Source organism: Pinus tabuliformis, chromosome 2_1 (assembly GCF_031772625.1).
Source record: "Pinus tabuliformis cultivar Carrire ecotype Pingquan chromosome 2_1, CPIR1, whole genome shotgun sequence".
NCBI classification, from domain to species: domain Eukaryota; kingdom Viridiplantae; phylum Streptophyta; class Pinopsida; order Pinales; family Pinaceae; genus Pinus; species Pinus tabuliformis.
Genome location: NC_142299.1, coordinates 647,725,314 through 647,739,736, shown reverse-complemented (window position 1 = coordinate 647,739,736; position 14,423 = coordinate 647,725,314). Strand labels below are relative to the sequence as shown.

The window sequence follows — 14,423 nt, the reverse complement described above, 5'->3', positions numbered from 1 at the left end:
TACATAGAAGTCAGGGCATGTAATGTTTAAATACTCAAAACACATCTCATAGAAACCTCAGCTTACAAATACACACAGGAAATCAGAGCAGCAAAGTGAATTCTGAGTGATTGTGTATCTATACAACTGTAAAAACATAAAGGATAAAACAAAACCACATATCTTGAGCATTTGAAACACTGTATGAATCCTGAGAAGAAAAGCAGTCACTTGTATTACTGAAAATGAGTTTGTACACAAGCCAAAATAACACTCTGTTTTCTCAAATATCCAACCCTCCTTACATCAAAGTTTCATCTATATATAGAAACATAACTTTAACTACTTTGAGCTTCCTCCTCCAGCATGAGGGGAGCTCGATGACTGCCACTAATGACCCCTATCTGCTATTGAACTGACTCATTAAATACAATAAGTGCTAAACTGGAGTTTAAAGAGTCCTAATTTAACTATAACTCTAACTCTATCTTCCTCGTAGAATGATTCCTTCTTGTTCTTTGACACCTGTCTCCTTTTAGTTTGGCCGAGATGGCTGAGAGGAGGATTCAATGTTCCATGCTAGCTTTGGATGCTGAATGCTTTGATGGTTCAGTGATGTTAGGAGAAAACCCCTGTTTTTTCGGTTCCAGTCTTCCACCACTTATTCGAATATGCAGCAGCATGTCTTTAGCTCTTTAATATCCCAAAAATATAGAGCACCACGTCCATGATGTGCTGGCCACCTTTTTTCATGTGTGAAGACAACACCTTTCAAAAAGATTTTGCTGATTTGTCAATCATAATTGATTAGCTCAACTGAAACATGCAGCTACAGCAGTTTCGTAGCGCGCTACGAAACTGCTGTGTAACTTCAAAAGCACAGTCTTCCAGCATCAGTTATACAGCATGACTTTATGTTGAGATATGTTAAAACAATAAGACCTGAAATTGTATTCATTTATGCCACAGTCACCGGACAGCCTACATAAACAATGCTTGAATCTGCGATTTTAATAAGTCTACAGCTCCTTCAAATTTGTAGGCTCAGCCATAGGTTTGATATCTGAGTTCTTTATACAATTGCTCTAAACCTGGTTGAATTTGGTTGCCACCACCAACAGCAACTTCTTTCTCTAACTTCAAGCAATAGCTTTCCAATGTACTGACTGTTACTTGCAATTTAAAGTCCAGATTAAATAAAAATTCAAGTTCCAAGCTATTCATCTCCAACGTGCTGACACCCCCAACTTTTGCATAATAAGCATTGTTAAAGAATGCATCATCAACAAACTTTGCTGCAACCATTACACTTGTGAAAAGTGTGTAATATTCATTCTATCCAACAGGATTCCTGCATAATTCAATGACACAGCTACTCTACTTTTGATTGCCAACCAGCTGCCTCATAACGTAAGGAAGAATGCCTGCATGATTGAAGTATTCCAATTCAACCTGTGTATCAAACCTTGCAACACAAGTGAATGATTTTCCAGTGTCTGTTGTAACAGTAATGTCTTGACCCGGCTTCAGTTGAGTGATATCATTAGGAATATCTATTGTGTATCTCTCATGCCCTGTCAGGCCAAGCGACTCAGCATCCTCACCAGATTTGAAACACAATGGAATAATACCCATGCCAGCCAAATTACTGCGATGAATACGCTCAAAACTTTTTGAAATAACATTTTTCACACCCTGCAACATTGGACCCTTTGCAGCCCGATCCCGAGAACTTCCACTACCATATTCAGATCCAGCAAGAACAATTGTATCATGCCCTGCACTTTTGTACCTCATAGCTGCATCATACACAGATAACTTCTCTCCAGTGGGGATATGTATGGTTTTTGGCCCAACTTCATCATTCAAGAGCTTATTCACCAAGCGGATATTTGCAAATGTTCCTCTAGCCATGATTTCAATAAGATATATCTGTTGAGAGCTGGATCCGTCGATATCACCGTCGGGCATCCTCAATTTAAAGTGCCACGTGTTGCTCAATTTAAAGTGCCGCGTGTTCATTACCCTGTTCTGATGCATGACACCAATCGGCCAAACAATCAAAGTTTCAAACATAGGTCATATACAAATAAAGTAAGACCCTGCAAATGACCACATTATCTGGATTCTGACGATGATAAGGATAAAAGAAGATTTATTTCCATGAGCTATGATTCTCATTCAAGCGCCCTTACGACACACAGTTAGCAAACTCATGCCTGTTGTAACTTGTGTGTCTCAGCTCATTCAGATATACAATTTCAACCAGAAACCGGTAGATCATCAACACTCGGTTGGAATTACCGTGCCTATGCATCGCCATTTCTAGCTTCAGCTGGTGAACTGGGAACAAATGGAACAAAACCTTGGCCCCCAATCTTCATATTTATTTGACCAGTCAATCCATGCTAGAAAAGACGATACAGCAGACCAGTTGATCATGTTCACAGAAATATTGAAATAATAAACGTCAACAGAACCCCTTTTGTTCAGCTAGTATTCATGATGAGTTTTCCAAAACCCATTCAACCAAGGTTGAGACAGCAAATCCTGTTACACCACGTTTCTTATCACTCCACACTGGTCCAGCCATATCTATATGCAGCCATTGCACATCTTCATCCACAAACTGCTTAAGAAAAAGTGCAGCAGTGATGGAGCCACCTGGACGGCCTCCAGTGTTCACCATATCAGCAATCCCCGATTTCATTGATTCCCAATAGCTTTCCTCAAGTGGCATTCTCCAAAACTTTTCTCCTGCAATTTCTGTAGCTTTGAATATTTCTTCTGCCATTTCATCATTGGGAGTGTACATTCCAGCAATTTCATTTCCAAGAGCAATTATGCAGGCTCCAGTGAGAGTTGCAAGATTGACCACCTTATGAACGTCTTGTTTACATGCATAAACCAAAGCATCTGCCAATGTCAACCTGCCTTCAGCATCCGTGTTATTTACCTCAATTGTCTTCCCGTTTGAAGCTGTAACTATGTCACCAGGCCGCATACCAGTGCCACTAATCATGTTTTCATATGCAGCAACAATGAAATGGACCTCCACCTCGGGAGGCTTAATTTGACCAATAGCCTTTGCTGCACCAAGAACTGCTGCAGAACCTCACATGTCAAACTTCATGAGTTCAATAAGACATCCTGGTCCTGTCTTGATGTTGTAACCTCCACTATCAAATGTCAATCCTTTTCCAACTATGGCAAGTTTAGTCTTAACATCTCCAGTTGGAGGCTTGTAGCAAAGGTGAATGAACTTTGGAGGGTTTGCAGATGCTGCAGCCACTCCTAAATATGATCCCATTTTCAACTCTTCACATTGCTCTACATCCAATATCTTTGCAGTGAGTACATCACTGTAAGCAGAGGCAATGTTGGACGCTTCATTTGCAAGTGCACTAGGAGTAATTACGTTTGCAGGTGCATTTACAAGTTGCCTAGACAGAATAGCTCCAGAACAAACTTGCTGGATATGCTTGAACTTCTGTTCAAACTCAGGACCACTGCCAAGTCCAAGGAAATCCAAACACTTGAGGAAAGAAGGCTTCTTTGCCTCTGACTTGAAATGAGTGTCCTCATAAATACCCAGAAGCACCCCTGTGAGATTCTCACTAGATGCAGATTTCTGAAGGGAAGCAGAACTCTGTACAATAGGCATGCTAGGATATTGACCTCCACTGGATACCAGAACTTCGGCCAATGTTGCAGGATTATAGGAAAAACCTTGAGAATGAAACACAGCAGTATTATTTGTATATTGATGATAAGATTCAGTACTGTGACATGAGTCAGATATTCCCACAAAACCATAGGAGACAAAGGTGATATGGGTGAGCTATGGTTTCGGACAAATCCCCAATTTCGTAGCGCGCTACGAAACCACCTAAACATGTAGCGCTGCGAAACTACAAAAAGGATTCAAACAAATATAAGACATTTGGCATTGAAATTTTTTCAGTGATAACACATCCCACCCATGAAATACTCCATCGAATGATGGCTTAAGAAGTTCTTGAATAAATTCATTAACCCACAATAATTTCCTTAGTAGTTAGGGTAATGAACAATCAAGGATCCAATTCTATATAAATTTCTTCTACAACAGTTGCACAATAGAGAAAGGATTCATTCCATTTGTGACCCTTCTAAATTTTTTGAGTGTTTCATTTTCTTTGAAGTAATTCCCTACTCTCTTCTCATTCTTTAATTTATCTGACTTTATTGCACTATTGTATGTTTTCTAAAGTCACTCCCTAACTACAATCTCTCTCTTTCTTCAAGTACCTTTATCATTACTATTTGGTCCATGGGATCCCAATCCCAATCCCTTTGAGACAAATGGATTTTATTTTACATTTTTTTGTGACTGTGCTTTAAGAAATTGACTTTATTCTGAAACTTTAGGTCCACAAATTATTTTTTCGACTCTTGCAAAGAGCTTGTTTCAGGAAGGTGTGTCATTTTTTATTCTAAAATTTTTATTTTCAAATAAGAAGAGTCTCATGAATGGTTTCATGTGCTCTTCTAATTCTAAATGTGTGAAATCATTTTATGGTTCTTTGAATACATGGACCAATACTTTCAATTCCCATATATTTGAATTTGTTTTAGATATGTTTCCTCATGTATGTTTATTGATGACAATGTGGAATGGATTTGTTATTACATAATTATTTTTCTATCATTTCATTTTTCATTTTGAAAAACACCTTGTCCACTCACATGTGCATGCGCTCAATGTTTAATTTTTTTTTAATATTCAAGTTATATGCATATCAATGTGTGATAAATAAAGGAGTACCTCCTCTATACAAATGTTGATGGAACATAGAAATAGGTCATAATAGGTTTACTTTTTTCTCTATCAATACTAGAGATCAACAATATCATAACTCTCGATTTATAAGTAATACAACTCTCGATTGATAGGTGTTACAACTCCCACTTGACAAGTGTTGCAACTCCTATTTCTAGTTGTTGTTTCTCATCATTCCATTCAAGTGTCATGACTTAGAGCTCCTGATAGTTGTGTTTCATTCCATGTTGCTGACACTCACGTTGAAATTCTAAGATGTTGACACTTGTGTTGGAACTCTGAGCTTATGACAATCATGTTTCGATTCCAAGACGTTGACACTTTCACTACAACTCCTTGTTGTTGCACTCTCCTCAACATTTTTGTTGCAACTCACTCCAAAAGAAGTTATTGCATCTCTCAGTCAAGTGACCACTACTACAACTCTGGATTTTTTTTTATAGTATGTCATCTTAGTCACAATGTTGTTGTCAAAAAAGCACCCATATTGGTCAACTAAGGAATCTTCTACACCATGAAAGTGACAAGGGAAATTAGTTACTCCATAAGGAAAGCATGACCCAAATTCCACTTGTTGCATAGCTGATTAATTCATCATTTGCACAAATTTCTATTTTCTAAAGGAAATTCATTGTAACTAGATGTAACAATTATATTTTCATGACTGTCCATCAAAATATTAACATGGTCCAGACATTTGTATAAGTAGAATAACTAAAGATGAATAGAATAATCAATTATTTAGAATATAAAATATATAATTTGAAGAGACTCAACTAGTATGTACTTGTAATTTAATTTCTACAATACAATTTATTTTTTCTTTCTACAATACAATTTTATTGATGAAGATAATGAGGACTCCAATCCTCTTTTACAAAAATTCAGGCTCTAACCTATACAGTAAAATCTATAACTTCTTCAAGGCTCCAACCTTAACTGAGGACTCCAATCCTCACAACAAATTCAAGCACCAACTTGGTCAAAATGACGACTCAAATCCTCACAACACATATAAGCACCAACTTGGTAAAAATGAGAGCTCCAATCCTCCTAATCTCTGTTATGAAACCAGCTCAAGAAAAGATAGAAAAGATAGATTAACGCCTTAGAATTCAGCCTCTTCGAGGGGGCAACCTCCTTTACATTACATAAATGAACAATTCTTGGATGATTCAAATGACAAAACCTCCTTTCTATATATAGGAGTCTAAGGAGTCACAATATAATCCAGTCTACCTAACAATAATAATATAAAGCCACAAAAATAACAATAGAGGGATTCTATGGGGCACAATAATAACAATATGGGGGCAATAGGGGCACAACAATATTAATAAGGGGTATAACTACAATACTAATGGGGTAATCACTAGTATTATAGGGAACCAACATGCCCCTCTCCTTCAAAAAAGTGTTTTCCTCAACGCTTGAGTAGTTCTGGATACTTCTGCATAAAATTCTCATCCTCCCATGTGGAATCTTCAGCGGATAAGTTCTTCCACTTGATAAGATACTCTGAAATTGATCGATTTCGTAGCTGTCGAGTTCTTGTTTCTGTGACTGCTTCCGGTTCCAATATAATTTTTCCTTCCTCATCAAGTTCTGGCAATATTGTTTGAACTGGGAGCTTGTCGCCTATAACCTTCTTTAAACATGAAACATGGAAAACTGGGTGCAATCGAGAAGCTGCAGGAAGCTCCAATTTGTATGCCATAGTACCAATATTTTGCAACACCTTGTACGGACCATAATACTTTGGTGATAATTTATTATCCTTCTTAGCTTGCTTGAGGGACATTTGCTTATATGGTTGTAGCCGTAGGAATACCCAATCACCTACATCAAAACTTCTTTCACTGCGATGTTGCTCTGCCTGTTGTTTCATTCTATTCTATGACAACACGAGGTTATCCTTTAAGAGTTGGAGGACTTGTTGTTGATGTTCGATGTGATGTTCCACTGCCTGAACCTTAGAATTTTCTCTTAAATAGGATGTGATGGATGGTGGTTGATACCCTTAAAGTGCCATAAATGGGGTCATTTTTGTTGCTGTATGGAAGGAAGTGTTATACCACCATTTAGCCAGAGGCAACCATTTGATCCATTGTGTCTGTTTATCAGATACAAAGCAACGAAGATATCCTTCCAAACATTTGTTTACTATCTCAGTTTGCCCATCAGATTGAGGATGATAAGATGAGCTATGAGCTAACTGAGTACCAAGACAAGAAAATAATTCTGTCCAAAAATTTCCAGTGAAAATGGGATCTCTGCCACTTACAATAATCTTTGGGTTTCCATGTAGATTTTGAATTGTTTCCATAAATGCAGTAGAAACTGTACTGGCTTTAAATGGATGTGATAATGCACAAAAGTGTGCATACTTGGTAAGTCTGTCAACTACCACCATGATGACACTCTTTCCCTCAGACTTGGGTAAACTTGTGATAAAATCCATTGAAACCTCCTCCCAACGTTGGCTTGGAATGAATAAAGGTTGTAATAGACCCGGTGTCTTAATTGTTTCAACTTTATTTTGTTGGCAAACCAAACATTCCGCCACAAACTTTTGAATATCTGATTTAAGGCCATCCCAAAAAAAATCCCTTCTTAACCCTGTGGTAAGTTTTTAAAAATCCTGAGTGCCCTCCTAAGGGAGAAGTGTGCAATTCCATAAGAATCTTTTGTTTTAGCTGGGAATTCTTACAGAGGTATAAGCGATCTTTGTACCATAACGAATCATTTTTCCAGCTAAATTTATTAGACGTACTAGAATCTTGTTGTAACTTTCGAATAAGTGCCCACACTTCTTCATCATTCTTCCATTCCTCCCTTGCTTCGTTTATCCAATCTGGTTGGATAATAGAAATGGCGCACAACAATGCTTCCACATCCTCATCCTTTCTTGAGAGTGCATCTGCCACCACATTTTTCTTCCCTTTTGTAGATGATTTCAAAGTCATAACCCAACATCTTTGTGACCCACTTTTGTTGCTCTTCAGAGGATAATCTTTGTTCTAAAAAGTATTTAAGGCTATCATGATCCGTTTTTACCTTGAAGTGTCTTCCCATTAGGTAGGGTCGCCATTTCTAAAGTGCAAGGAGTATTGCCAACATTTCCTTCTCATAAATAGCTTTGCTTAAAAACTTTCCCTTGATTGGACGACTTTCAAAAGCAATGCGTCTTTCATCTTGCATTAGAACAGCACCAAATCCATTTCCTGAAGCATCACATTCCACAATAAATGTTTTTGTGAAGTTCGGTGTAGCTAAGACTGGTGCTTGGCACATTGCCTCTTTAAGATGTTGAAAGGCCTTTGTTACTTCCGGAGTCCATGAAAATGCATCTTTCTTCAATAATGTTGTTAGAGGTGCTGCTATTCTCCCATAATTCTTAAAAAACTTGAGATAATACCCTGTCAACCCGAGAAATCCTCGCAGATGCTTTATGAATGTGGGGATTTTCCATTCCTTAATGGCTTTAATTTTGCTAGGGTCTACCTTAACTCCTTCATGAGATACAATATGACCCAGATATTCCACCTCCTGGACTCCAAAGAAACATTTGGATCTTTTTGCATATAATTGTTTCTCCTCCAATAGTTGTAGCACCCTGTCAACATGTTCAACATGATCCTTCCAAGACTTGCTGTAGATTAGTATATCATCAAAAAATACTAACACAAATTTTCTAAGGAATGGTTTGAAAATTGAATTCATCAAACCTTGAAATGTTGAAGGTGCATTGGTAAAGCCAAAAGGCATGACCAAAAATTCATAATGACCCTCATGATTTCTCAATGCTGTTTTCGGAATGTCTTCAGTCTTCATTTTGATTTGATGATATCCTGAACGAAAATCCAACTTGGTGAAGTAAATTGATCCATGCAATTCATCCAGTAATTCATCAATGACAGGAATGGGGAACTTATCTTTAATAGTGAGCTTGTTGAGCTCCCTATAATCCAGACACATGCGCCATGATCCATCCTTCTTGTGCAACAATACTACTGGAGCAGAGAAAGAACTTTGACTCGGTTGAATTATACCAGCCTCTAGCATTTCTGCAACCATACGTTCAATTTCACTCTTTTGGACATAGGGATATTTGTACGGCCTGATGTTTGGAGGAACACTTCCTGGAATCAGATGAATAGCATGATCATGATCACGCATAGGTGGGAGACCTTTAGGAGTCTCAAATACCTTGGAATGATTGTCCAGGACTTTTTGGAGATCTGGAGAAATAGATGATTCCGATGTGAAAACATCTAGCGAACATAATTGTGCAATTACACCTCTTTGCTCCTTTTTTAGAAGATTTGTCATACCATTAGAGCGATTATCTTTCCTGGTTTCCATGCAATACCCCTTAATTCAACTTCCTTTCCTTCCGTAGAAAATTTGATGAAAGTTCTTGAAAATTAAAAGCTATTGTACCCAAGGATTGTAGCCATTGGACTCCTAGTACAACATCAGCACCTCCCATTGGAATGGAAAGCATTGGGCTAGTCAATACATATTCTCCCATGGATAGCTTGATATTATGGCACTTTCTAGAGCAATTTATTGTTCCTCCATTTTCAATCATCACTTGACACTCTGGTGCTGGATATAGGAAGCAATTCAATTCTTTTGCTACCTTACAATGAATAAAATTGTGGGTGCTTCCTGAATCAATCAACACTATTACCTTTTTCTTCTTGATTTGTCCTTCTATCTTGATGGTTTGAGGAGTGGTAATTCCCGCCAATGCATTACAAGATATGGTCGGATTTATTTGTTCTTCATCTAGGCTTTGTTCCTGGAGTATATCCTCTTCTTTTGACCTTTCTTGCTCCTTTTCTTCTTCTTCTTCACAATCTATGTAGAATAATTTCTTCTCAGCACACTTATGACCTTTAGTGTATTTTCTATCACAACTGTAACAAAGCCCTTTTGCTCTTTTTTCTTCCAATTTTTGTGGTGTCAACCTTATAGGTTGTGGAAGACTAGGGGAAACAACACTTCCGTCTTTATATTTGTGAGTGGTATGCTTCCTGGTTGCCATAATTTTGCTTTCCATTTTTCTTGCTAACCTGAATGCCTTCTCTAATGAATCAGGTTCCCAAAGGCGAACATCATGTTGGATATTATCCTTTAAAGACCCTATGAACACATCAATCCTATGCTCCTTTGGAATATCTTTTACCCTTATGTTCAATTTTTGGAACTCCTCAATGTGCTCCATTATTGAACCCTTTTGTTTGAGACTTATCAATTGGTTAAAAAAAGTGTTTCTTTTTGTATCCTCATAATGTGCTATCAATTCTTCCGTAAAAATTGCCCAAGTGATAAATTGTTTATGAGAGCAAAGCCATTGATACCATACAAACTGATTTGGTTCCAAATATAAAGTTTCCATACGTACCTTTTGTGTGTTTTGCACATTATTGAGATCGAAGAATTGCTCCATCTGTAATATCCATGTGGCGGGATCCTTGCCATCAAACTTCCTCATATCGATTTTTGGAATATGGTGAGTCTTTGATCCAACATTAGAGTCTATGGAATCATGATTAACATTTCTTTTGTTCTCATCATGAGTTTCCTTTAGTACCCTTTCACCCTTAGTGACCATTTCTTGTAGCAACTTATTCATGTTTATCTTCAATTCTTCCATCTTATCATCCATGCCATCAATTTTAGCTTCTACGCCTTTCTTTAAACAATCCATCTTAGCTTCTACACCTTTCTTTAAACCATCCATCTTAGCTTCTACTTCTTTCCTTAAACCATCCATCTTAGATTCTGTTGCTTTTTGTGCAAGTGACACTTGTTGCACTTGTTCTTGTAATTTTGATATATCATATAGCATTTCTTCTTCTTCTTCATGAGTCATGCTAGAGCTTTCAAGTTCCTTACTAGGTGTTTGCATTTTATTTCCTCAGGGCATCAGTTACCGATAATAATGCTCTATTATGCCCTTTGAATTCCTTCAAAATAAATTTTCAAACCAAGATTAAGCAAAAATTTAAGAAAATCTACACACCTTTTTTCACTTTGTAGGAGCTCGATATTGCCTCTGATGTATCTTTGTACTTTCCAATCATCAAGTTCTAAATTTGTGACCTGCAGTAGCCCTTTGTGTCCTCTTTCCAATGCCACAAGTCTGACCCAAATTGGATTCTCCAAGGAAGAGTTATGCGAAATCTCCCACAGTGACTTGATTATAGACTAGTTCAGTAGAGCGAACTTGTACGATGTGCCACGAGTCACTGTTTCGACCTTTTGATCTGAAAAATGCATACAAGAAACTATATTCCATCCTCTTTCTGTACCTTCTTACGAAATTTCAATTCGATCCCTAGAGAGAAAATTATGATGATTTTCCCCAGGTCACCTGTTTGGAATGTAATTCAGGAGTCTGCAAAAAGACCAACTTCCTCAGATCATATCTCCGCAAATATAGCGCAAAAAGCTCTGAAATTCGGACCCGAGGTTCAGTCCGATTTCTTCTCAAATGGTTTTTTTTTTCAACTTCTGAAACGTCGCAGAAATTTTTTTATAGCGAAAATGCCACGATGACCTGTTTGGAGCAGCGAAACCCTAGAATCCAAAACTCTGATACCAAATGTTATGAAACCAGCTCAAGAAAAGATAGAAAAGATAGATCAACGCCTTAGAATTCAGCCTCTTCGAGGGGGAAACCTCCTTTACATTACATAAATGAACAACTCTTGGATGATTCAAATGACAAAACTTCCTTTCTATATATAGGAGTCTAAGGAGTCACAATATAATCCAACTGACCTAACAATAATAATATAAAGCCACAAAAATAACAATAGAGGGATTCTATGGAGCACAATAATAACAATATGGGGGCAATAGGGGCACAACAATATTAATGAGGGGTATAACTACAATAGTAATGGAGTAATCACTAGTATTATAGGGACCCAACAATCTCTAACCTTTCCAAATCAACTTTAAAATCAACTTCTTCAAGATGCCTTCAAAAAATGGATTTCCAAAATCAATTCCAAATACACTTCAAAATAGGTCTTCAAGATATTCTCCCATACTTCTCCAAGAATGTTTCAACAAATGATTCCAAAGTTGTTACAAATTGTTTGCACCAAATCCTTCATAGAATTCTTACAAAGTCTGCTACACTAGGACATCTTCAATTCACTACAAACAGTCGCCAAGTTTTGTCCAAAGTGCCTCAAGTATTCTTCAACAAATTATTAAGAATTTTCTTACAAAGCTACTCAAGAGGTGATCTCAACTCAACTCCACAAATGGTCTTAAAAATGACTTCAAAATTATGTCAACACAATACCAACTCTACTCCAAAGATGTAAAATAACTTCTCCAAAACTGAGGTTAAGTCTACTTACTCATAGGGTCAAAGTCTGATATATTTCTTCATAAATACCTTTAAGTCTTCTTTAGGAATCCAAGAGAATAGATACCCCAAGTATGCTTGGAAAGTTGGTTGAAGACAAAGACTAAGGAGGTTCCAGTGTGTTGTTTTTGCAAGTCAAAATTCAGCCTTAGGATTTGATGTTTGCTTCTGGTTATAGGCCCAAAATTTTGTAAAACAAGCCACGGGTCTGAATTTTGTTGCAGGGATGAGGTTAGATACAGGGCTGAAGTTTGTCTTAGATCAGAATTCACATGCCATAGGGGGGTCGAATTACCAGAGGCTGAAGTGCTTTTTCTTAGGTCAAAAACGTAATCTGAATTAGAGAATAGTTTTTGGATTAGGTTGAGTCTAGGCCGAAATTACTTCTTCATCAAAGGCTAAGATAGGGGAAAATTTTTTTCTTCAGAAGGTCTACACAAAACATATATTGAAACTTTTACCCAAGAACCATAACCATAAACCAAAAATATTCTTCAACTCCTTCTAGGGTTCATGAGATATGAACCTATCTTCAAACTAAATTGCCTCATCTATTTTTTTTCTTCTGCTTGGACGAATGGAGGTCAAATGAGGTCAAATAGATCCTTATTTATACTAGTCCAAACATGCATTGAACCATCATTTCTATTGGTTAGAGGAGTAACTTTATCATAAGGAGGCCGAATTGTCCTCGAAGGAAAAATATGGTTTCTCCACTTGAAAATAACATTTCTCCTCAATGGAGAGGAGTTAGGAGGCATGTAAATACTCGCTGGAAAGGGATTGAATTTATTTTTAAGCCTATGTAATTTTATTCTTGAGTTGGACATCCCTTTGACATCATTAAAACATTATTCTTCCAATGTGTAGGCCCCCCCTTCTTATCTAGGTATTGTCTATACATTTTAGTGTAGGTTTAGTTATATTTGCATTCCTTTATTTCCAATAATTCTCGTGTCTATCATATTTATGCAACTCTAGTTTTGTTATTTACACATTACAACAACTTTGATTCTATCATTTACACAACGTTTCAATTCTAACATTCAATGTGATCAATTACATAATGTTGCAACTCTTGAACATATACACATTACAAATCTTGTAGATCTAACATGTGATTGGGTTATTGTTGTGATTCTTGAACAATTATAGTGGTAATTGAAGATTAGGTTAATATTGCAACTCGCATTACTACATCTCTACAATTAACATTACAAGACTCTATTTTTCACATTTAACTAATTACTAAGTTTTCATAATTACTTTTCGCTTTACCTTATTTTCCAGGATTTCAATTGCTTTTATGATGCGATTCTTTATAGTAAATCTCAATTTGAATCTCCTACATCTTGTGGGTTTCTATAAATTTCTTAGCTATTGCATTTCATGTGAATTTCTATTATAGAATTCAGGATTATCTAAAACACTTGAACAAGTCACCTTTTACTGCCAATGTGTTTACTTTTTTGCTAATGTATTTACTTTCCACCAAGTGTGTTTCTTACTTTCCTACAAGAGTGGTTTTGATTGCAAGAGTTGTGTGGATTTCTTTTGTTGACATGTGAAAGGAAATCAATATCTTTCTCTGTGACATTCAGTTAGAATACTACAATTATGTTTTGTACTACCATAGACAGTGCACGATAGTTTGCAATTTCCATATGAACCACAGTTGATAATTAAATGCATATACTTTTTGTTTTTTTCTAAACAATTAGAAAAGTAATCAAAATTCCCATAGATTTTGGTTTAATTATCAGGGAATTGTCAATAGTATAGTCACTATTTTGTTGCATGTTTTTTTGAGAGATTTTCTTTTCAAGCAATTGATGCAATCAATTTATTTTTATATTAGCCTTAGATAGAATGCATCTTTAAGTTTTCATTCCAAAATTTAGAGATCAGTTGGGTAGATTTACCAAAAGCCCCAGAAAACGAATAGTATAAGTAAATCTCAATAGGAAAAAGGGCACAATCAACTAAACTACTTGATTCCCATAGCAAAATATCTTGCTAAAAAAAATACTAAACTCTTTGGCCAGGAGCCTGAAGTTGCACAAGCTCCATCCTCTGCACGAATAGAAACCTTGTTTTATAAAGATCTAATCAATGAGTCGTTCCACATTAAAGAGTTTAATTTTCTTGACACTCCTAAAGAACCTTCATAAGAAGAAAACAAGCCCTAAGAATATATGGGCAACAAATTTAAGGAAGAGACAACTA

General features: G+C 36.6%; 2 pseudogenes; both read right to left on the bottom strand.

Moving 5' to 3' along the window:
* Positions 1-1,310: 1,310 nt before the first annotated feature.
* LOC149202247 (aconitate hydratase, cytoplasmic pseudogene) lies at positions 1,311-1,950 on the bottom strand (annotated as a pseudogene).
* Positions 1,951-2,410: 460 nt separating this feature from the next.
* The window catches only part of LOC149202246 (leucine aminopeptidase 2, chloroplastic pseudogene), a 54,860-nt pseudogene continuing 42,847 nt past the window's right edge, over positions 2,411-14,423 (bottom strand).